This window comes from Hyperolius riggenbachi, chromosome 8 (assembly GCF_040937935.1).
Source record: "Hyperolius riggenbachi isolate aHypRig1 chromosome 8, aHypRig1.pri, whole genome shotgun sequence".
In the NCBI taxonomy this organism is placed as follows: Eukaryota; Metazoa; Chordata; class Amphibia; order Anura; family Hyperoliidae; genus Hyperolius; species Hyperolius riggenbachi.
This window is the reverse complement of record NC_090653.1, coordinates 82,159,248-82,184,969: the sequence shown is the minus strand read 5'-3', so window position 1 is coordinate 82,184,969 and position 25,722 is coordinate 82,159,248. Positions and strand designations below refer to the sequence as shown.

The 25,722-nt window shown below is 45.0% G+C and overlaps 1 protein-coding gene across 16 annotated transcripts in view; it reads left to right on the top strand.

Annotated features, from left to right (window-relative positions):
- HIPK4 (homeodomain interacting protein kinase 4) overlaps positions 1-25,722 on the top strand; it is a 546,520-nt gene that overhangs the window by 403,775 nt on the left and 117,023 nt on the right. For all 16 annotated transcript variants that reach the window (XR_011023519.1, XR_011023518.1, XR_011023522.1 and 13 more), the window contains one exon: positions 21,207-21,331. The gene's annotated coding sequence lies outside the window, so the exon portion shown is untranslated. The remainder of the gene's footprint in view (positions 1-21,206; positions 21,332-25,722) is intronic.

Sequence of the window (25,722 nt, the reverse complement as noted above, 5' to 3'; positions counted from 1 at the left end):
CTTGTTATCTGTTCCCTGCTATCAGATGTGTGTGGTTTTTTTTTTTTTAGCAACACAAAGTTTTGCAACCCAGGGAACCCTTTGGACGAAAATCTCTGCAATAGTGACAACAGAGACCTAACCACTTTCAATACTATCCAAAACAAACAAAAACAAAACAAAAAATTTAAAGGACAACTGTAGTGAGAGGTATATGGAGGCTGCCATATTTATTTCCTTTTTACAGGATACCCGAGGCGACATGTGACATGATGAGATAGATATGTGTATGTACAGTGCCAAGCACACAAATAACTTTAATATGTTCCTTTTTTTTTTTATTTCTCTGCCTGAAAGAGTTAAACATCAGTTATGTAAGTGGCAGTTCTTGTCAGGACTGGGTCAGACTACAGTGTGACCCTCACTGATAAGAAATTACAACTATAAAACACTTTCCTAGCAGAAAATGGCTTCTAAAAGCAGGAAAGAGATTTAAAGTCTGAATAGTTAATAGATTTTAGCTCTGGCGTACTTCAATGAATGTGTCGTTGAGCCTAAACAATAAAACAGTTGAAACTTAAAAAGTAGATTTAAATATAAAATAAAACTGTGGAATTTCTTAAAAAGTCATTTTTTAGGAGAAGCAGAATAGATACAATTGTTTATTTCATTAGTTTATTTTCACCTCCGGTGTCCTAAGCAATACCAGTTGCCTGGCTATCCGGCTGATCCTCTGCCTCCAATACTTTTAGCCATAGACCCTGAACAAGCATGCAGCAGATCGGGTGTTTCTGACATTTTTGTCAGATCTGACAAGATTAGCTGCATGCTTGTTTCAGGTGTGATTGAAACACTGCAGCAGCCAAATGGAACAGCAGGGCTGCCAGGCAACTGGTGTTGCTTACAGTGACACTGAAGCGAAACATTTTTTTTAGGAGATAATTAATTCTATGTATAGTACAGATAATTAATAGAACATTAGTAGCAAAGAAAAGAGTCTCATACTTTTATTTTCAGTTTTATATAGCTTTTTTTCATGTGAAAGACCAATACAAAGTGGTGCCCACGTGAGAAGTGGAACGAAAATCATACATGATTCAAAACATTTACAAAAAAGAAAAAATAACTGCAAAGTGGGGTGTGCGTAATTATTCAACCCCCTGAGTCAATACTTTGTAGAACCAGCTTTTGCTGCAATTACAGCTGCCAGTCTTTTAGGGTATGTCTCCACCAGCTTTGCACATCTGGAGACTGAAATCCTTGCCCATTCTTCTTTGCAAAACAGCTCCAGCTCAGTCAGATTAGATGGACAGCGTTTGTGGACAGCAGTTTTCAGATCTTGCCACAGATTCTCGATTGGCTTTAGATCTGGACTTTGACTGGGCCATTCTAACACATGGATATGTTTTGTTTTAAACCATTCCATTGTTGCCCTGGCTTTATGTTTAGGGTCATTGTCCTGCTGGAAGGTGAACCTCCGCCCCAGTCTCAAGTCTTTTGCAGACTCCAAGAGATTTTCTTCCAAGATTGCCCTGTATTTCTCTCCATCCATCTTCCCATCAACTCTGACCAGCTTCCCTGTCCCTGCTGAAGAGAAGCACCCCCAGAGCATGATACTGCCACCACCATATTTGACAGTGGGGATGGTGTGTTCAGAGTGATGTGCAGTGTTAGTTTTCTGCCACACATAGCATTTTGCATTTTGGCCAAAAAGTTTCACTTTGGTCTCATCTGACCAGAGCACCTTCTTCCACATGTTTGCTGTGTCCCCCACATGGCTTGTGGCAATCTGCAAACGGGACTTCTTATGCATTTCTATTAACAATGGCTTTCTTCTTGCCACTCTTCCATAAAGGCCAACTTTGTGATGTGCATAACTAATAGTTGTCCTATGGACAGATTCCCTCACATGAGCTGTAGATCTCTGCAGCTCGTCCAGTGTCACCATGGGCCTCTTGACTGCATTTCTGATCAGTGCTCTTCTTGTTCGGCCTGTGAGTTTAGGTGGATGGCCTTGTCTTGGTAGGTTTACAGTTGTGCCATACTCCTTCCATTTCTGAATGATCACTTGAAGAGTGCTTCGTGGGATGTTCAAGGCTTTATAAATCTTTTTGTAGCCTAAGTCTGTTTTAAATGTCTCAATAACTTTATCCCTGACCTGTATGGTATGTTCTTTGGACTTCATCGTGTTGTTGCTCCCAATATTCTCTTAGACAACCTCTGAGGCCGTCACAGAGCAGCTGTATTTGTACTGACATTAGATTACTCACAGGTGCACTCTATTTAGTCATTAGCACTCATCAGGCAATGTCTATGGGCAACTGACTGCACTCAGACCAAAGGGGGCTGAATAATTACGCACATTCCACTTTGCAGTTTTTTATTTGTAAAAAATGTTTGGAATCATGTATGATTTTCGTTCCATTTCTCACATGTACACCACTTTGTATTGGTCTTTCACGTGGAATACCAATGAAATTGATTTATGTTTGTGGCAGTAATATGACAAAATGTGGAAAACTTTAAGGGGGCCGAATACTTTTGCAAACCACTGTATGCAGTTTTCACGTTACACTCAGCATTTTAAATGATTTCACAGAGCAGAGGTAATGACCTTTTCAACCTTCATCTGCATGAAAACCATAAACAAACAGGAAACATTTGAGATAAGAGCTTCAAAAGACATTGCTGTCCAGGACTTTTTTGGTCTTGGAGCTCAGATAAGCTCGTTTGCATAGATAACAACTGAAGTTTCTTAACTCTTCCTGTACTGGAAACAATATCTGTGCTGCTAGTGTTTTATTTCTTAGCTTCCAAAGTTTTGCAGGGGGGCCCTATGATTTCTAGCTACGCTCTTGCTGAAGTTTAAAAATTAGCATAGTAAGAGTCAGAACCAGTAATCCAAATGAAATGAGAAACTCACTCTCTTATTCAGTCATTTCTAGAGATGGCCCGAACGGTTCGCCGGTGAACGGTTCCCGGCGAACTTCCGTGGTTCACGTTCGCGGAGAACCGCAAACTTTTCCAGAAGTTCGATTCGCCCCCATAGTACATCATTAGGGTCAACTTTGACCCTCTACATCACAGTCAGCAGGCACATTGTAGCCAATCAGGCTACACTCCCTCCTGGAGCCCCACCCCCCTTATAAAAGGCAGGCAGCGTCAGGCATTGGACTCACTTGTGTGCCTGCAGTAATTAGAGAAGGGAGAGCTGCTGCAGACTCACATAGGGGAAGCTTAGTTAGGCTCTTGTAGGCTTGTTAGCTTGCTCCTTGCTGATTCTTATAGCTAAAAAAGCACCTCTCAACAGCTCTTTTGAGAGCTAATCTTGTTCTGGTGATCTATTTTTTGTGTGTGTGTGGCCCACTTGCATTATATTTATATACAGCCCTGTCAGTCAGTCGCAGCTGGCCTTTGGCCCCTTAATTCCACTGCCAGGCTCAGCACATTCAGTGACTACCTGTGTGTGTGACAGGCAGCTGGAAATTTCTAATCCCAATCACTGCACCTGTTCACTGTTTAGTCTACCTACCTACCTACCTACCTACCTACCTATCTACGTGATTACATGCATTGTTAATACTACCAGTCATTGCACCTGTTCACGGTACGTGTGTGTGTGACAGGTACACATTTGTAATACCCAGCAGCGCTGCATATACCTACCTACCTGTTGTTCAGTGCACCCACCTACCCACGTGAGCACACGCAGTGTGATATACCACTCGTGCATACCTGTTCACTGCACCTGTGTAACGGTACATTGTATTAGTCAAGTCAGTGCATACCTTTCACTTCATCCCCCCCCCCCCCCCCAATATGGACAAAACTGGCAGGTCTGTTCGAGGTCGCGCTGTCGTGATTTTGTGTGGCCCTCGACCAAAGTACAGTGTTCAGAAGAAGGCACGTGCCATCAACTCCCAATATTGTCAGGACGTAGTTGACTATTTAACACAGAACACCTCATCTTTCTCAGCTTCCGCACGGAAGTGTGACATATCTTCCTCCTCCTGCTCTGATTCTGGCACCCCACTTAACACTCAGTCGGCCGCCACCACCAAAGTGCCATCACCCCAGGGCAGTGTTGCCAACCGCCCGTAAATTTACGGGCAGCCCGTAATTTTGGATACAAATTAAGCTGCCCGTGAATTCCGTAAGGAATTCAGTAGCGTCCGTAAAAGGGCGGCCAATCGGCCGCTCGCTCTGTTGCAGGACAGCAGCGCAGTGAAGGAAGAGCTGTGGGCAGCGGTGGAGAAGGGGGGCAATCTCCCCCCCCTTCTCTCACCTTAGTGCTCTACCTCCCTCGCTGACTGTCCCCCTCCTAAGTGACGAGTGACTGGCAGTGGCGTTTGGCAGCGGGCGGGACTTACCTTCCGTCTCGCTCCTGCGCCGGAAGTTCTGCTGCTCTGGTCTGGACCAGACCAGAGTAGCGGCAAATCATCCCGCGCCGGCGACGAGAGAAGACGCAGGTAAGTTCCGCTCACTGCCGCCTGCCACTGCCAGTCACTCGTCTACTGGGCACATATACATCTGGCTACATCTACTGGGCACATATAACCCTGGCTACATCTACTGGGCACATATACCTCTGGCTACATCTACTGGGCACATATAACCCTGGCTACATCTACTGGGCACATATAACCCTGGCTACATCTACTGGGCACATATACCCCCTGGCTACATCTACTGGGCACATATACCTCTGGCTACATCTACTGGGCACATATACATCTGGCTACATCTACTGGGCACATATAACCCTGGCTACATCTACTAAGCACATATACATCTGGCTACATCTACTGGGCACATATACATCTGGCTACATCTACTGGGCACATATACATCTGGCTACATCTACTGGGCACATATAACCCTGGCTACATCTACTGGGCCATATACATCTGGCTACATCTACTGGGCACATATACATCTGGCTACATCTACTGGGCACATATACATCTGGCTACATCTACTGGGCACATATAACCCTGGCTACATCTACTGGGCACATATACCTCTGGCTACATCTACTGGGCACATATAACCCTGGCTACATCTACTGGGCACATATAACCCTGGCTACATCTACTGGGCACATATAACCCTGGCTACATCTACTGGGCACATATAACCCTGGCTACATCTACTGGGCACATATACCTCTGGCTACATCTAATGGGCACATATACCTCTGGATACATCTACTGGGCACATATACCTCTGGCTACATCTACTGGGCACATATAACCCTGGCTACATCTACTGGGCACATATACCTCTGGCTACATCTACTGGGCACATATAACCCTGCCTACATATACTGGGGACATATACCTCTGGCTACATATACTGGGCACATATATCTGCTGGCTACATATACTGAGGACACTGGCTGTTTGCCATTATGTGCATTTACTGGTGAAAAGCTGTCTCTTATGTGCATTTACTGGTGAAAAGCTGTCTCTTATTATGTGCATTTACTGGTGAAAAGCTGTCTCTTATTATGTGCATTTACTGGTGAAAAGCTGTCTCTTATTATGTGCATTTACTGGTGAAAAGCTGTCTCTTATTATGTGCATTTACTGGTGCAAAGCTGTCTCTAATTATGTGCATTTACTGGTGAACAGCTGTCTCTTATTATGTGCATTTACTGGTGAAAAGCTGTCTCTTATTATGTGCATTTACTGGTGAAAAGCTGTCTCTTATTATGTGCATTTACTGGTGCAAAGCTGTCTCTTATTATGTGCATTTACTGGTGAACAGCTGTCTCTTATTATGTGCATTTACTGGTGAAAAGCTGTCTCTCATTACGTGCATTTACTGGTGAAAAGCTGTCTCTCATTACGTGCATTCACTGGTGAAAAGCTGTCTGTCATTACGGGCATTTACTGGTGAAAGGCGGTCTCTTATGTGCATTTACTGGTGAAAAGCTGTCTGTCATTACGTGCATTTACTGGTGAAAGGCTGTCTCTTATGTGCATTTACTGGTGAAACGCTGTCTCTCATTATGTGCATTTACTTGCCATGCCCACTTTAGTCGCCGCAAATTTCCTCGAACATGTTGCCCCCTACCCATTTGACTGCCCCCTCATGTGCCAGTCTAGAACCGGCCCTGTACCCCTGCCTACATGTACTGGGCACATATACCCCTGGCTACCTGTTCTGGGGACATCTCTCCCCCTGGCTACCTGTTCTGGGGACATCTATACCCCTGGCCACCTATTCTGGGGACACCTTTAGACCTGGGGCTACCTATTTTTGGGGAACCACTGCTGTCAGATTAAATGTATTTTGGAAGAACCTCTGCCAGATTACGTGGATTTTTGGTGAAATGCTGTAAGATTACATGTATTTTGGGGGAAGGGGGGGAAACACTATGGCAGAGCTCAAACTTCCCTGGCAGACCTTTCACAGCAATATTAAAATCATGTATATTTGGCCCCACCCATGACCAGGCCCACATTCCGTTGCGTGGCCACGCCCATTTTTCGGCGCTACGCGCGGCGCAGGGTGTTTTGTCAGTAAAAAAAATCTTTTGTCAGTAAATTTTTAGGTATTTGTCAGTAAAAAATAATGTGAAAGGTTGGCAACACTGCCCCAGGGCTCAGTGGTGTGGAAATTTTTGTGTGGGTCTGCCTCAGATGAAAGCAATGCCATATGTACTCTCTGCCACCGAAAATTGAGCCGTGGAAAGACCAAGACCCACGTAGGGACAACTGCCTTATGAAGGCACATGACTACAAAGCACAAACTGCAATGGGATGACCACCTGAGGAAAAGCAGCACACAAAAGCAAAGCCTCACACCGCAGTGGAAGATACCAGGCCGCAATTTTTTCTCAAAAAAAGTTGATACCTAAACTGTACCGTGATGTTGAAAGGCAAGTGCTGACATCTCTGGCACACAGCGTTGGGTCAAGAGTACATCTGACCACGGATGCCTGGTCTGCAAAGCACGCTCAGGCCTGCCCGAAGACTAAGTCAGTCCCCACACACAGCATCTCTGCCTGCACGCCGTGCGACTGCCTGCCCCGAGACTTAGGCCCCGTTCACACTGCACGCGTTTCCAGCCGCGTTTTGGAAACGCGTGCAGGTGGCCGACACGCACGACATCAGACAGTGCATAGAGTGCACTGTCTGATGTTCACACTGCATGCGGTCCGGACCTGTGCGGCCTGGGTACGCACGCTGCATGCATTTTTTGCCAAAACGCGTGGCTGTCCCATTCACTTTTCAGTGATGGGATCAGCCACGCAACGCATACAAACGCGGATGGCGTGCGTTCATACGCGTTGCGTTCCGCATGCGTGGCCGTCCGCGTTTGTAATGTGAACGTGGCCTTAGTTGGTCCCCACACAGCATCTCTGCCTGCAGGCCGCTTGACTGCCTTCTCCGACCACCACCTACAGGGTCCACCAGGACTCCAGGCAGATTCTAGCTAGCAGCGGCCGCTATAATAATTTTTCTGGTGCGTGTACATGCCTGCCTAATTTTTCTGGCTGCACTGCGGCTGCAACAACAAAACAAAAGGCATGTACATGTGTCAATTCCCCTTCGTGATTGTTACCTTGCCGCAGTGAAGGGGCTTGCGTATCACAATGAAGCAATGACCGCCGGCTATATGAGTGTCTCGGGAGGTGGCACACCAAAGATAATAAGGTTGTTGCTTTATTGTGGACAGACCAAATTCGATCAGCTGGACAATCACCGTTCTTCTGTCATTGAGCTACCTCAGCCTGGCGACCATATGGGCTTGAAAACCGCTATCGCCTGCACTCTCGCCATGGTGCGCACCAGTCCAGCACGGCCGTCACAACACAAACAGCTGTGTCATTGTGAAGCAGTACACTAATTACATTACCTGATTGATGTATGCAGATGCAAGATGTTTTAAAGCACTTTAGGCCTCCAATTTAGCATGCAAAGTGATTTCTGCCCTTAAAACTCTGCTTTGCGTCAAATCCAGATTTTTCCCCGGGACTTTTGGAACTATCCCACTCATCCATGCAAAAACTCTTTTAGACCCCTTGAAACATCTTTTCCATCACTTTTCTGGCCAGCATAAGTGTTTCTATTTTTCAAAGTTCGCCTCCCCATTGAAGTCTATTGCGGTTCCCGAAAGTTAACGCGAACCGAACTATTGTGGAAGTTCGCGAACCCGGTTTGCGAACCTAAAATCGGAGGTTCGGGCCATCTCTAGTCATTTCAAATCTTAGTGTCTATTACTAAATGTGGTGATATCTTAGTGTCTATTACTAAACGTGGTGAGCGGCAAATTGTCAAAAACATGCCTTTTTTGTTTTAGGCCTCGTTTACTCTACAGGCTTGCGAAACACAAGAAAATGTATACATTTTCTGTGTATTTTTGCATAAACCTAGTGTGACGATGTCAACGTCCTCCTCCTTTGTCTCCTTTATAAATCAGTTTTCACTTTTCACATATGGGGCTGTATGCAATTAACTTTTTCACCTGAGTTTTCTCCTAGGTGATAATCTTCTCTTCAGCATTTTACAATTTAAAAAGTACCCAAAAGTAGGTGACAGAGTACTATCAAATGTATTTTTTAGTATTTTCTTGCTTGCTTTTGGCTTAAAAGGCATTTTATAAAAAAGTTGTGAAAATATCACCTAGGAAAAAACTCAGAAGAAAAAGTGAATTGCATATGGACCCTGCAGTCATTGAAAATCATTATGCGTAATGCAAACACAAACGTGTATTGTGAAAAACTAAATTAACTACCTTATGACCGTTCCAGGCCAATGGGCGTGGCCATGTCGGCAGCTCCAGGACCGCCATACGCCGATTGGAGTCAGGTCCTGGAGCCGGCTACTATTGTGCGCGCATCTCCCGCTTGAGGGGCGGAGCTCCGCCCTGAATTCAGTCTCCAAGCGGCGTAATCGCCGTCTATTTACATGTACAGCGCTGTGATCGGCAGCAGCGCTGTACTGGGGACAGCCGTGTGACACCTATTAAATGCCTAACTATTTCCATCATTAGTGACAGGAGATAATCAGGGAGGCAGAGGCGTATTTTTAGGGGTGCAGGTATGGCATGTGCCATGGGCGCCTCATACTGCGGGTGCTGTTCCATACCATTCCTGGTGTTCTCCATGTAGATTCTAGTTTTGATCTGGAGACATTCTTCTGCATATATATATATATATATATATATATATATATATATATATTTGGAGGGGAGGGGGTGACAATCTTCTTATTTGTTTGGGGGGATATGTACAGGCTGATTTATTGTCATACTTAATTCTTACATGCTTTACTTCGACTTGGACCCAATCAATTCTAATGAGACCACACCTTAAATTTGTTGAAACCCCCACCCCCTTTCTTGAGGCGGATCTCAGTGTTAGTACAGTTAATGGTATGTTTTCTTCCATGAAAGCAAGAAATAGACACACTGCAGATTTATTGCAGGATTTGTATCAGCTGTAACGAAGGAATGTTTTTCTTTCAAGGTCAGTATATTGTTGAGTATCTTTTAAAGCAGAGAGGAAGTTCTGAGTTCAGGTCCGCTTTAAGGACCAGAGGCTTTTTTTTATTTTGCACTTTCTGATCACTGTGATTGGCTCACAGTGATCAGGTGGTCAGGAGCCAATGAAAAAGGCTCCTAACCGATGTACGTAACTCCGCTGTTTTTTGACAGTAGAGATCTATGCCAGCGGGGATGTGCTATTGTGTCCCGTACACAAGTGCTGCATAGTTTTAACTATGGGTGGTCCTAAGCCGTGTGAAAGATTCCCAACAAACTAGCGCTGAAAACAGTATGGAAATGCAATTATCTATTTTTATTTGCAGTAGAAATATTTTTTGGAGTGTAATAGAATATTATTATTATTGATTTATAAAGCATCAACATATTCCGTGGTGTTGTACAAAGTAAGAAACAAATGTGGTAAATAATAATACAGACAATGGTATACACCAATATACAAAATACACAATTGGTAGATAATGCAGAATTGTTACAATTACAGAACTGGTAATGACAGTGACAAAAGTAACATGATGGATAAAATGTATAACAAATTCCAAATGCCCGTGCGAACTTACAAACTAAAGGAAGGGGGGGGGGGGGGACAAGAGGTGGGATAGTATACAATAATCATACCTAGAGGCAGTGTGTATTTAGGATATCTAGTTAGGAGTACAGCTTGGCTAGAGGTCAAATGGCCTAAGGAAGAGAATATGCTTTGTGGGAAAAGAAGTGAGTTTTGAGGGAGCGTTTAAAGATATCAAAGGATGTGGGTAAAGCTAACCTACCACTAGGTGACACTTTGCAAGGGCGACCATTACACATATAGTTTGTTACAGGCAGGAGTTCCCCAAGATCACCTAAAGATCCGGTGCGCTGAATCTTTATCAACAATGGCGCCTGACTGATCTCTAAGCACATTGTTCACCATCTCTCCCCACCTGCTGGAAAACTCACTATTGTGCGCTTCCCGTTGTCCTTCCAACCACCTCCATAACACAAGTGTTATTCACAGAGGGAAAAAAAGGCATCTTAGACTAAGCTGCACCAGGCACTGGCTACACAGTGCTGCAAAGCCTTTTAGAGGCACAAGTCTGGTCATTATGGCTGAAAAGGTACTGAAAATGAATGCAACTCACACTACTACAACTTATTAAAGGGGACCTCACTTTTTGCTTTTTATTAGAGACAACACTGCTACATTATGTGTATTTTGTGGGGGAAACACTACCCCATTTTGTGGGGGAAACACTGCCGCATTATGTGTATTTTGTGGGGGACACACTGCTGCATTGTGTGTTTTCTGAGGTAAACACCGCCAATTATGTGTATTTTGTGCGAAATGCTGCACATTATGTGTATTTTGGGGGAAAGGCTGCCACAGTATGTGCATTCTGTGGGAAAAAGCTGACGCATTATGTGTATTTTTTTAAATGCTGGTGAGTTATGTGTATTTTATGGGTAGAAAAAAAACGTTTTGTAAAAAATAATACCTTTTAATTTAATTTTAATTTGAATGTGAATTGTATGGGAAACACTGCCATGTTATGTGTATTTAAGGGAAATGCTGCTGCATTATGTGTATTTTGGAGGAAACACTGCCGCATTATGTGTATTTTAAGGAACCACTGCCATATTATGTGTATTTTAAGGAAAATGCTGCTGCATTATGTGTATTTTGGAGGAAATACTGCCACATTATGTGTATTTTGGAGGTACCACTGCCATGTTATGTGTATTTTAAGGGAAATGCTGCTGCATTATGTGTATTTTGAAGGAAACGCTGACACATTATGTGTCTATTCAGGGACACGCTGCTGCATTATGTGTCTTGATGTCTGGGTCTGCCTGCTGTCCCTGGGCCTGTGTCGTTTGGTGCCAAAGAGGTCTGGCTGCTGCCATATTCTGTTTGTGGATAGGGGGAATATTGTCTAATTACCTTTAGGGTCACTTTGCCTAACTGTGTTTTGCATTACCCTACAGTTTGCCCTGCATGGCCACACACATTTTTTGCCACACTACGTGTGCCGCAATTTATTATTCAGATCCCCCTGGTCCTTTTTATCATCAGTAGTTTTCTTTCATTTTAACATTTAAAAATGACAAATATGGGAATAAATATATGGGAAGAAAAGCTAGCATGATCCTTCTCTATAGTCACCTTGCTGGGTACAAAAGATCACCACCTCAGAGCCATCAGGTGACTCCATCCTCGGGGGGCTCCTCTTTATAACTGAACTACTGTACAATTCCTGTACGAGGCCTCTCAGCCTTCAAGGGAACCTAAACTGAGAAGGATATAGATTTTTCTTTTTAAAATAATACCAGTTGCCTAACTCTCCTGCTTATCCTGTGTCTCTAATACTTTTAGCCACAGCCCCTCATAAGCATAAAGGTCAGGTGCTCTGACTGAAGTCAGACTGGATTAGCTGCATGCTTGTTTCAGGTGTGTGATTCAGCCACTACTTTAGCCAAATAGATCAGCTGGGCTGCCAGGAAACTGGTGTTGTTTAAAAGGAAACATCCATACCCCTCTCAGTTTAGGTTCCCTTTCACTAATCATGCAGTTAGCAGAGTCACCACTAGATGGCATATTTGAATGACTAATTCTAGATTGCTGCTGTAATTGTAATTTTGTGCATATATTTCACCAGCATGCACAGCTCATAACTGGAGATACAGTCTCCCGTTTGGAAGCAAAGTCCCATCCCTTTTTCTTCCTGTAATGTCCCTTGTTTTGCTTCATGTACAAAGTTGTATTTACCTATTAAAAAAAATACAACAGTAAAATGTATGAGGTAAATGGATAAGGAGAGATAAACCATGAGATAAGAGTACCTTAGGCTTACTTACATTTTACCGGATGTTACGCAAAGTAAGTTAGCAATGTGTATGTTGCTTGTATAACACACATTATGCTATTTGCCTAGCGCACATAATACAATCAATGTACACGTGTGTACATCTCACATCTATATATCTCACATTACATAATGTGTCTTATGTAGTTTGTGTAAGGTCCAGTAAGGTCCATCAGAAATGTTGGGGCCCCTCACACATCATCAGGTCTGGGCCTCCCTCCCTGGGCCCACTCACTGGTTGCTGTGCCCGCCCAATAGCCACCCTGACCCAGTGTCTGTGCACGAAGTGCGCTGCTGCTAAAAATGTGCATGGCTCCGGCACTGAAGAAAGCATGCACAGCGTGATGCGGCCAAAAGTGGGCATGGCCATGGCATGTTGTGAGTGGAGCCAAATACTAGCAAAATACAGGTAGTCCCCGGTTAACAACTGAGATAGGGACTTGGACGTCAGTTCTTATCTTTTATCTGTTCTTTTGTTCCTCTCTTTTCTTCCTGTGCCTCTTTTGTCCCCCTCTGTCTCACCTCAGTTTGTGCCTCTTTTGTGTCCCTCTGTGTGACCCCATGTTCCCGTCTCATCTCTTTTCTCCCTCTGCCCCTTTTTTCCCCCTGTGTTACCTCTTGTCCCCTTCTGTCTCAGCTCGTCCCCCTGCCCTAGCCAGGTATAGGTGCCCCCAGTATAGGTAGCCAGGTATAGGTGTCCCCAGTATGAGTAGCCAGCTATTGGTGGTGCCCCGGTATAGGTAGCCTGGTATAGTTGCCCCCAGTATAGGTAGTGCACCGGTATAGGTTAGCCAGGTACAGGCTCCCTAGTATAAGTAGCCAGGTACAGGTGGTGCCCCAGTATAGGTAGCCAGGTACAGGTGGTGCCCACAGTAAAAGGTAGCCAAGTATAGGTGTTGCTCCAGTATTGGTAGCTAGGTATAGGTGGTTCCAGCCCCAGTATAGGCAGCCAGGTATAGGTGGTGCTCCAGTATAGGTAGCCAGGTATAGGTGGTGCCCCAGTATAGGTAGCCAGGTATAGGTGGTGCCCCAGTATAGGTAGCCAGGTATAGGTGGTGCCCCAGTATAGGTAGCCAGGTATAGGTGGTGTCCCAGTATAGGTAGCTAGGTATAGGTGGTTCCAGACCCAGTATAGGTAGCCAGGTATAGGTGGAGCTCCAGTATAGGTAGCTAGGTATAGGTGGTTCAAGCCGCAGTATAGGTAGCCAGGTATAGGTGGTGGCCCATTATAGGTAGCCTGTAGCCAGATATAGGTGGTGCCCCAGTATAGAAAGTACGCTGTAGTGGGCTCACTCATCTGCTCCCCACGTTCGAGCTCTGCTGTCACTTTTCTCTCAGTGCTGGAACGCGGTGTGCTGGTTAGTGAGCCACAGGCTCACAGCCAGCACATGCCCTTCAAGCGCTTTGGGGGGGCCCGGGCCCCCAGAAGCCCTGGGCCCCTCACTGCAGTGTCAGTTGTCCCCCCCCCCCCCCCCCCCCCCCCCCCGAGGGCTGCCCTGACTACCTGCGCACCTAAATTGTACCGAGCATTAATGAATGTACCCCGTAAAGAGAGAGGGCCCATTTACACTAGAAATCGCTAAACGCAAATCCAAACGCTGAGCAATTTTCTGGAGTTTTCCAGCGTTTTTGCCTAGAGATTTTCCATCGATTTTTCGCTGTACAGAAAGCATTTTTTCAGCGATTAACGTTTTCCAATTTCTAGTTCAATAAGCTGTGTCTACGTCTCCTATAAACAGGAAATTACATCTGCACAGGAAAAAGAGGTGTTTTGTGGGTAAACTGCAAGGTTTGAAAGGTAAAATCGCTGGAAAATCACTGGAAAAACCTTGTTGATTGTGAACAGGCTAGCGCTTCCAGAGCGATTTTTAAGCACTCCTATACTTAGCATTGAAAAGCTAATTGCTCAGAATTGCTCAGAAAATGCTACAGGCAAAGCGTTTGCATTTCAGCAAATCGCAAATCGCTTAGATGAGAACACTTCCATATACTTTTTAGTGTACAAGTGCTTTTCAAAACACTAGCGATTTTCAGTGATGCTGAAATCGCTTGTAAAGTGCACAAGTGTGAATGGGCCCTAAATCATGATAAGAGACAGAGAAATTACATGATTAATAGAAAAGTAAAGGTAATTTATGAATAAAGACAGATAGGGCCATATCCTATTACCAAACTCGCCACCGATAAGCGCTGGTGAGTTCTTAAATTAAGTGATGGGAGCATCGTCTAATTCAATTAAATTTAACCCCCACACCCACACCCACCCCCAAGCAGCCCCTGGGCCCCCCTGCGAACATTTGGATGGGCCCCCCATAGGTGCCAAATAATATAATCGCATTTCACAATAAAATAATCGTAATGCAGCATTGTTTCACCATAAAATAATCGTAATGTGGGCAGCATTTCACCAGAAATTAATTGTAAAGTGGGCAGCATTTCACCAGACAATAATCGTACAGTGGGCATCATTTCACCAGAAAATAATTGTAAAGTTGGCAGTATTTCACCAGAAAATAATGGTAAAGTGGGCAGTATTTCACCAGAAAATAATGGTAACGTGGGCAGCATTTCACCAAAAAATAATGGTAAAGTGGGCAGCATTTCACCAGAAAATAATTGTAAAGTGGGCAGCATTTCACCAGAAAATAATCATACAGTGGCCAGCATTTCACCAGAAAATAATCATACAGTGGACAGCATTTCACCAGAAAAAAATCGTACAGTGGGCAGCATTTCACCAGACATTAATGCACCGAATAAAAAAACACACCATCTTCCCGTAGCCCTGCCTGTTTTGTTATGTTATATATGCCTCCTATTTATAAGTAAATGTATCTGTTATACTATACAGTGGCGTAACTAAGGAGCTTGGGCCCATGTGCAAGTTTTACATGGGGCCCCAATCACTCTATTGATATGGAGTCCCAAAACCTACCAAAGACATCTGCAGATAGAGGAATATTTAAAGGAAAAAGTTTGTTAAAGGCAGGACACCTTCTAAGAAAAGACACAGGATACAAAACAACGGAAGCCCAATGGTGTAGCATGTCGAGTAAAAGTTATAATTGTAGAAAATGATAGTCTACTCACAATAGTGGGTTGCAGAGGGGCAACCGACCGCAGGAAGCAGGTGGAGACAATATACCCGACTCCACTCGGGTAGGTCACTGGGGACCTGGATGCAGTCGCTCTCCTTGGAAAAAGATAGGAGGCAGATGTCCACCGTGGTGTGAACCACGTATGTTCTGCCTCCACCCCTCAAACGGGTCCCGTATGGGGGTTAGGGTAGCACTAAGTGGTTTAAAGAGGCGCCCTGGTGGTTTATAAAAGCGTTTAAAAGCGAAAAACGGGTGAGGTTGCTTACTTCAATGACGACAAATCTTTGTAAAGACAAAATATTTTATTGGTAGCACAGGCAATGCGTTTCGCATGTCTAAGCCCGCTTCCTCAGGCCAATAACCGTGCTTATATCAGCAAAAAGGATATATGCTGACATAGGCACTGTTATTGGCCTGAGGAAGCAGGCTTAGACTTACGAAACGCATTGCCTGTGCTACCAATAAAATCTTTTGTCTTTGCAAAGATTTGTCATCATTGAGGTAAGCAACCTCACCATTTTTTCGCTTTTAAACAGTTTTTAAACGCTTTTAAAAACCATCAAGGTGCCTCTTTAAACCACTTAGGCTTCAATTCATCAAAGGGTGTTCGATAACAAAACCCCAGTCCTTAAAATACCGCATTCGGTATTTTACACTTCACTGTGCTAATTCATCAATATTTTCCCATGTGTGGTAGAGGTTCGTTAAGTTACCGAACTACTAGGCTTCAATTCATCAAAGGCTGTTCGATAACAGCAGAGTGGTGCAGAGCAGCTTGGAATGTCCCTGTGTTGTTACAAGCTGATAACAATAGAAGGCATCCAGACATCCCTTTGTGATGTAAAGGTGTTATAGTTACTGTTATTTATACTGCCTCTGCTGCTCTGAATCTGTCGATCAGTCTTTCTTAACATTTTATTTATTTGCCACAACGTAGATGAACTTCCTGGAGACATTACAAATGCCATGCTTGGTGATTTCACCACCAGCATCTTTGCATTATCAAACAGGGCCTGAAAGGGTTACACCACCGAAGGGAATCTGGGGATATATTTTGACCCGTTCTCTCTGCTCACTGCTTGGGGGGTCTGAAAGCTTGTGTGGAGAAGCCTGTGTGACCTATCAGCGGCACTTGCAGGAGAACAGGGGCTGTTTCTATTGGCTGCCTGCTCCTGCTAATCATGAAAACATTCACACAGAAGGCTTTCGAAGCCTGTAACCACAGGGGAGAGCTTGAGATAAACACCGAATGTGTTAGCAAATGTGGGAACCTTGATGAATTAACATTTGTTGAGCACATGTCGGTAATTTATCTCATTGCTGTGTCATTTCAGCTTCTCATTCGGTAACAGCTTTGATGAATTAACATTTTCTAAAGTGCTTCGTTAACTCAGCTGTTTTCAGCATTACCGAATGCGGTAATGCTTGATGAATTGAAGCCTTAGTTTGTTAAAGGATATGACATCTGACATGATGAGATAGATGTGTATGTACAGTGCCTAGCACACAGATAACTAGGCTGTGTTCCTTTTTTTCTTTCTCTGCCTGAAAGAGTTAGCTATCAGGTATGTAAGTGGTTGACTCAGTCCTGACTCAGACAGGAAGTGACTACAGTGTGACCCTCACTGATAAGAAATTCCAACTATAAAATACTTTCCTAGCAGAAAATGGCTTCTGAGAGCAGGAAAGAGATAAAAGGGGTTAATAGTTCACAGATTTTAGCTCTCGCATACTTCAATGAATGTGCAATTGAGCAAAAACAATAAAACTGTTAAAATTAAAAAAGTAGATTTAGGCTTCTTGCACACAGGGACGTTACAGGCGCACGTTAGTGCAGCCTGTAACGCTCCCCCAACGCACAGCAATGTAACACAAGTGGGCTGTTCACACTGCCCACGTTGCGTTACATTGTAACGCAGCAAAGTGCAGCATGCAGTACGTTATAGGCGGCTAAGCCGTGTTAGACTGTTTGCACATGCTCAGTCATGTTGGGGAGGAGGGGAGAGCGGCCGGGCACATGGCTAATTAATATTCATTGCACTCAGTGACATGCAGTGTTTACTTCCTGAAGCGGGCGCTCTGTGCTGCGATTGGCCGGGCGGGGCCACGTGATGCCGCATGCGTCCAAGAGTACGCATCACGGCATCACGGACGCCTGAGTGAGCTGCACAACGCGGCTCACTCCGACGTCCACACCAGAGAGCACCAGGCGTTGCGTTAGGGGCACGTTATGTGCCCTATAACGTCCCCTAATTGCAACGTCCTGGTGTGTAACTAGCCTTAAACATAAAATAAAACTGTGGAATATCTTAAAAAGTCATTTTTAGGAGAAGGAGGATAGATACAATCATTTATTCCATTAGTTTATTTTCGCCTCGGGTGTCCTTTAACCTCCCTGGCGGTACAATAAATCCGCCAGGGGGAAGCGCAGCACTTTTTTTTTTCAATTTTTTTTTTAAAGCATGTAGCTAGCCTAGCGCTAGCTACATGCCCCCCCCCCCCCCCCCCTTCACTATCCCTCCCACCCCTCCGACCGCCGCCGGCGCTTTTACCCTGCAGGGAATCCGGTTCTGAACGGGATTCCCTGTATGGGCTTCCCCGTCGCCATGGCGACGATCCCGATGACGTCATCGACGTCGTGACGTCAGCGGGTGCTCTGATCCACCTATCAGCGCTGCCTGGCACTGATTGGCCAGGCAGTGAAAGGGGTCTGGGGGGGCGCTCCGCGGCGGATAGCGGCAGATCGGCGGGTAGTGGCGGCGATTGTTATGCACACGCAGCTAGCAAAGTGAAAAAAAAATTATGTAAATCGGCCCAGCAGGGCCTGAGCGGCGCCCTTTGGCGGCTTACCCCGTGTCACACCCCGTGTCACACACAGGGTTACCTCCAAGGAGGTTAAGGATTGCCACTATGCAATGCACATATAGAGGTATTCATTACCAGCATAGCACCAATGCAAAGCTAATAGGATGGAAGAAGGAGGACACCCAGTGGGCCCCTCTGGTCCAGGGGCCCCAGTGCTGTTGCAACCTCTCTATTCCCTATTGCTACCCCACTGTATAACTAAACGCTTTAAATGTGAGCCAGTGGGGCCTCTTTTAATAAGGTATCTGTAATAGCAATTGGCAGTATAGTCCCTCAGCAGCCAATCATATTCCCCTTTCACTGTCTATAAATCACTTTGCTGTGCAGTTTTCATCCGGCACAGAAAGTTCCAATTTCAGACACTTTGATGAATGAGACTCGGTGTGTTTAAGCAGGAGATGAATGCACTGTACAGTGCGGACACTTGCCGGTGCATATGCAGTCCTAATGAGCGGATTATTAAGATTATGCAGATACATCAGCCCGAGCTGAGGACTCTCCCACGACAGCGGAGCGCTAGAGAGAATGCTACGCTATAAACCGTACAGCTCTGACAGAGCGAGAATGCTACGCTATAAACCGTACAGCTCTGACAGAGCGAGAATGCTACCCTATAAACCGTACAGCTCTGTCGGGGGGGCCAGCGATGCCTATTGACAAGTTGCGGTTTTCTTCTTCCAGTAAAAATCAATTCTCGCTGCTTTCTCTAAAGTGAATGATCACCCGGAGGAGTTTGATGAATTCTGCTGACAGCTATGAGTTATGGTGACGAGGAGAAGGCCGTTTCAGAGCTGTCTGTCTGATTTAAGGGGGTCCCTGGGTGTACGGAGCGCTGTAACAAGACAATGCTTGATTGGGCTCCATCGATTTCTCTAAGAAAAGGTGTATCAGTTCCTTTTAATGGGTGGGAGGTCACAGAAGACCCAGCCGGTAAATTACTCAGCTCTTCCATGTATAACCTGCTGGAAAGGCGAGGGTAATTGTCTGGGACAATCCTTCTGCTTCATGTATAATCAGATTCACTCCATTAATGAGGAAGGGAACATTCCCCAACCAAGGGTGAGATCCATAAATATCAACCAAAGTCTCTCCACTCTGCATACGGTCAGATGGTATCAGCAAGAGCACTACTGTTCATTCCTAGATGTGCTGTACTACAGGGAATAATGCACTGTGGCCTCTATGTCATAATAGCCAAGAGCAGTGATGTGCATCAATGTGCACCATACACTCCAAATTCATATTCTAATTCACTGATTTCCTTGCAGGGAAGGAAGCCTGACGGGTCATGATGGGATACTTACTATATCCCTATGTTTTATATATGTTACGGCCAGAACCCGAGGTTTGGCCACTTTGCGTTCTGGCTGGCCACTTCGGGTTCTGGCCGGTCAATGTGCGAACTGGCCGCGGTGGTGCGGCCAATGTTAGAAATGAAATTATTGCAGTAAAGATTAATGTATGTTCTGGCCGTCTCGCTGCGGCCAAATGTGTCAAAAGTGCGTTCATTTAATGAAATTAAGCCAGCGGCAATGTAGCAGATAAAGCCGCCGGCTTTCTCTCCTCCTCCCTGCCTCTCTCTCTCCTGGCATCCGGCGGGAACATGCGTGTCCCCCCAGAGTCGTTCGTCGCAACAGGGAATCCTGCTGTTCGTTCCTGCAGAGCGGGTGCTGGCAGAAGAAATGTCTGCAGCCTCCCCGCTCTGCTGCCCTGGCCAGAACGCAAAGTGACCAAACTTTGGGTTCTGGCCGTAACATATATATATTGTGAAGTTTAGAGAGGTGGCAGCCAGCACGCAGTACACAGATGTACAAAATAAAGTCCGTTTATTTTAGCAGCAGAACATAAACAGCTTAGTTTCAGCAGTAATGAGGAAAATAAACAGTAAGCTTACGTCAGCTTTTGTAGTAAAAAGTCCAGTTTGTTCAAAGCAAGTATATTTCCAACAGGCCAAAGCCACACTCACAGCAGTCCACAGTGTGGTTTGGCATCCAGCAAGTGATCACCAATCCTCCTTCACAGGAGATCCAGTAGGTAACATCCTACTCCTCCAAACACCTTCTCCCTATCCACGTGTTCGATCACCGCGGCGGATCGCTACTGCGCACGATCCCTGCGGGAGCACAATGCAGAAAACAAAGCGCTGATAAGGAAGTGCCCGCGGACGAGCGGTGACGCGCCGGCATCGAGCCGCTGGCTCGATTCCGGCGCATTATCTCACCGTGTATGCCCAGCATTAGTCGGAGTGAGCAGGCAAGCATAGGTCACTGTAGAGCATACATGTCACACTCCAGCCCCTGGGTCAAATTTGGCCCTCAGAGCCATTCAATTTGGCCCCCAAGTGGTTTACCCACTTTGCATTATGTTTGGCCCACTTTAGACCAGAGAAGCTATATTGGAGGTGAAGCCCTAGAACACCAGAGAAGCCATATGGCCATATGGGGGAGGTAGGGGGAAAGCACTAATCATTATGGAACTGCATTCGGGAGGGTGAGGGCCACTAGACACCAGGGAACTGTATAGGAGAGGGAGGACCACTAGACACCAGGGAACTGTATAGGAGAGGGAGGGGGGACATTAGACACCAGGGAATTATGGAGTATGTCCAGTAGACACTGAGGTTGGTCCGCGACTAGGTACCAGTGTTCAATTTCGGCACACTCTGTATTTGAGTTTGACACCCCTGCTGTAGAGGAGATGGTGATCTATTCTATGAAATGCTGAAGGATATTTATTTCTTCTTTAGTTTGTAAAATCTATCATTTACCCCAAAACTTGTTTAATGTAGAATTAAATCCACATTTACCGTACATTAAGTGTATAATTGCCTTTCATAGAACATAAGTTACGGTATATATAAAAAAATGTAAATTTAAAAATATATTTTAACAATGCTTACATTTTGCAGGATAAAGATAGAAGCTTACAGGGGCAGAGACTCACAGATCAATGGTGACCGCTTCTTTACCACCTGACATCCTGCAACATTCCCTCATTTCTCTACTCTACTCCCACCTTCCAGCAGCCAATCAGGTGAGTAACTTTAGTCTACACTACGGGGGGGGGGGGTTTAACCATAGCAATGCCTCCTTAGGGTCCTTTCACACAATGTGCCATGTTGCAGGTGCAGTGATATTCCTATGGGGCTATCACATTGATTGCGGTCCGATTCAGTGGGCTCCATCAGGTTAACGTGCTGCATGCAATGCATTTACAAGGTAGCGTGCGTGTCTATATTGGCAGTGAGGCATACTTCCATTGTGCTGTATGCTTCATTGTATGGTTGCGCCGCTAATGCACAATGTGATTTTTTTGGGGGGTACATTGCGATGTCAATGAAGGTGAATCGCATTCCAATGAAATCTTAAAAAAAGGAGCCTCGGTGACTAACATCCGATGCACCAATACTGTATATGCATAGTTATTTATGGTTGTATTTCCATAAAATACAATAATGAAAGCTTATATGAACTACAGTGTTAATTTAAAATGCTGTTCTGTTGAATGCATATAGAAAAAAAATCAGCCTGAATTGAGGCTTTATTTGACCTTCTGGGGACCTGCAGCCTAACCCCCCTTAAGGACCAGAGGATTTTTACATTTGGTGGGGAGGGGGCGTTTAGATAGCTAAGCATGGGTGTCACCAGTAAAGATAGGTGTCCCCCGTATAGCCAACAGCCATTACTCACCTCCCAAGCTCCAGCGATGAGCAGCTCTACCCCCTCCGCTCTGCATCCCTGCTTGCACTGGCGCGAAGTTCCGGGTTCCGGCTTGATGACATCATCAAGCCAGGACCCGACAATAGAGGCAGAGGTAGCAGGGATGACAGGCAGAGCAGAAGAGAGTGTCGATCACCAGGGGAATGTCCGGAAGCTGAATCCTGGTCCTCTTCTTCCCCTCTTACCGCTGATGCTTAGGTTGATCACTACAATCGCCATGGCTCTTGATCAGTGAGGGGAGATGTCAGCTGTCATTTGACAGCTTAAACTCCCCTCTCGGGTGCATGCGATTGCGTCGGGAGCGCTAAAAGCAGATGGCGTAAGTTCTACGCCGCATCAGGTTTAGACAGCCACAAGTGTGGCGTAGGACTTAAGCTCGGCAGTCCCCAGGAGGTTAAAGATTTAAAATAATGGTAGTAATTCCCATAGCATCAACTTTGTGTTTATTATGTAAAGAACTAAGTACTGCATCGCTCAAAAGAAAGAAATAGTGATGTGTACGTTACGTTGTTAATAAAGATTCAAAATTGTAGGATTTACTACTATGGGTAAAAAATGTCAAATTGTAGAATGCTGAAAAACTGGCCTGGAAATGAGAGACAACTGACTACTCCATTGTATGACTGAGGTGGTGCTTGTGCCATCTCATTACTGCATTGCTATACCCCCCCCCCCCCCCCAGATTCCAGGGGGTGTGCAGGGAGTATGTGACCCCAGCTGTTAGGCCTGGCAGTCAGTACACCAGACCCTTATATAGAGCTATCAGCCTTTCAGCAATTCATTGCATAGCAACTCCGGGAGATACACTCCGGACATTTCAACAGTGCGTCCTTCTGGAATAGTATTGTTTAACTGGCAAAATGTGTTTATTTTAATTATTTATTGTTTGAAGTTGTTTCAGCAGTGAAAAAAACACCATAGCACCTATTAAGGAGGAATCATTGCTCACCCTCCCCTCCTTATTGTGCACATTTGAAAATGTTGCACGTTAATTTGGGTACAGCGCAAACCCCCCAAAAATCGGTTAAGGGCGCATAGAATAGCAGTAGTTTAATATCCGTAAATTTGAATTGGCGCCTAACCTTAAAGAGACTCCGTAACAAAAATTGCATCCTGTTTTTTATCATCCTACAAGTTCCAAAAGCTATTCTAATGTGTTCTGGCTTACTGCAGCACTTTGTACTATCACAGTCTCTGTAATAAATCAACTTATCTCTCTCTTGTCAGACTTGTCAGCCTGTGTCTGGAAGGCTGCCAAGTTCTTTAGTGTTGTGGTTCTGCTATGAACTTCCCCTTCCAGGCCCCTCTGTGCAAACTGCCTGTGTGTTATTTAGATTAGAGCAGCTTCTCTCTTCTCTCTTATCTTTTACAAGCTGGATAAATCGTCCTCTGAGCTGGCTGGGCTTTCACATAGTGAGGAATTACAGACAAGGGCAAAGCTGTTTGCAGGAAGAAAAGAGCAGCCTGAAACTTCAGTGCATGAGAGATGCAGGGGGAAAGAAACACACAAATGATCTCTTGAGATTCAAAAGGAAGGCTGTATACAGCCTGCTTGTGTATGGATGTATTTTCTATGTGTGGACATACTGTACATCAACCTACTTTCTGTTTTGGTGGCCATTTTGTTTGTTTATAAACAAACTTTTTAAAACTGTTTTTAACCACTTTTAATGCGGCGGGGAGCGGCGAAATTGTGACAGAGGGTAATAGGAGATGTCCCCTAACGCACTGGTATGTTTACTTTTGTGTGATTTTAACAATACAGATTCTCTTTAACACTCCCCCCGCAACAAAAATGGGCTTTGCGCCTGCTGTTGGTAGCCGCAGTTCACATAGCAGGCAGCCATCCATTTTTGTTGTGCTTTTTTATGTTTCGTCCTCGCGAGCCCCCAAACCCCATATAGTGATTAGACAACTCCCCTTATTTTCCTATGCAGAGTTGCACGCGGATTGTAACTTTAATTACCTGCCGGCCAGGTTGCAAGTGTATTTATGATTAATATTAGCCAATCAAGCATTGTGAAAGGAAAAACACTGCTGTATTTGGTAACAGTATTATTATTATTGTATTTTGTTTGCCTGCCTAAAGTAAGCTTCAGCCTATGTTTCTATGGTGTTCTGTTGCTTATTTTAAGGCACGGTTCCCACTTGCTGCAAAAACTTTACCCATTTGGCACGTTTTTGTCAACTCTGAGCAACGCAGGAAGCGGATCTTATTGTTAAAAAAAGGATCCACTTCCTCAAGAGCAGCTGCATATGGGAACTGAGCTGAACACAGTTTATGGGCGGGGAGGATGTGGCAGTTCCCCTCCTCTTAGCCCGTCCACTAGGAACGCCCCCTTCACTTCCTGTGTATCGTTCCCGATATACTGTGTCTTCTTACAGTGCGCAGGAGAGCTGCAATGAGTGTGGGCATGGTGTGATAAACAAGGAGAGAAAGGGGCGTTCCTTGATATGGGCTGAGAGGAGGGGAACTGCCACTTCCTCCCCACCTATAGTCGATGTTCCGTCGAATATTACAGCAGTGTATTGCAGAGACCACAGGGGGCGCTGGACTGTGCTCCACATCATATGGTAATTAAATGCGAGTAAACCAAGCCTTGTTTGAGGGATACTTTAAAGAGAACCAGAGACAAAGCACCGTCATGTATTTTATTACATTTATCAGTGGGAACATGACAGTAAACACTTACCCTGCTTTTAGTTTCATTCTTCTCTGCTAAATCTGCCTGTTATCAGCTCTGATAAGAATCCCCGACTGAGCATTCAGTCTAGGTTTGACCTTCAATCATTAAAGCTGAGTCAGTCTTCTGTGAAGTCTTTTCAAGCCCAAACCCGCCCCCTCTTGGCTCAGCTTTCCTGCTTTGTATACTCAGAGCTCTGATGACTGGGAGGAGCTGTTTCTGCTGAGAAAGAAGCTCTGAAGCAACAGACAAGTGTGGCTGTGGGATCTGTCTGCACTGACTGTGCAGTCATCATTATTACCTATGCAGTTTCATTTTTATGAGAGACACTTCCTACAGGCAGCTGCACAGCATACCAGAATAATGAAAGCACACAGATAAAAGGCTGCAGCAGCAGCCCTGCTTTTCTATAGTCTCATAGAGCCTAGAACGCACATCCAGAACAGCTCATAACCTGGAGCAGAATGGGTATGAGCCAGTGGCCATATTCAATTTTTCCTGGAGCAATAATGGATAAAAAACACTAAAAAAGACACACCAGAGCGGCGAAATTCTCAGGTAGAGCATTTATTCTTTACAAGCTATCGACTGCTATGTTTTTGTGTGAAACGTTCATCTCTGGTTCCCTTTAAGAACCAAATCCCTGTGCCCTTATTTCCTCCTCATTAATCTCTCTTTCAGATCTGAAAAATGTGTTTCTGCGTCCCTATATTGTGTTCCCATCAAATATACTGGTATATTGCTGGAAGAAAAAGTAGTAAAGATAAAAGGACCAGTAGGTTCAAATTATGAAAATATGTATTTTTCTCACTAGGTATATGCATTTTTCTCACTTACTAGGTATAGCCAGGGGTGTGTTGGTGGTGAAAATGGAGGTGCAACAGGGGCATATCTTAAATGTGTCCCTCTTTCTTGCGGGAGCGTAACAAGACTTAATAGGGCCCCACTGCAAAAATGATCCCAGATTGGTCCCAGATCCCCATGCAGGTCACGTGATCGGGAGCCGGGGAATGGCAGCAGA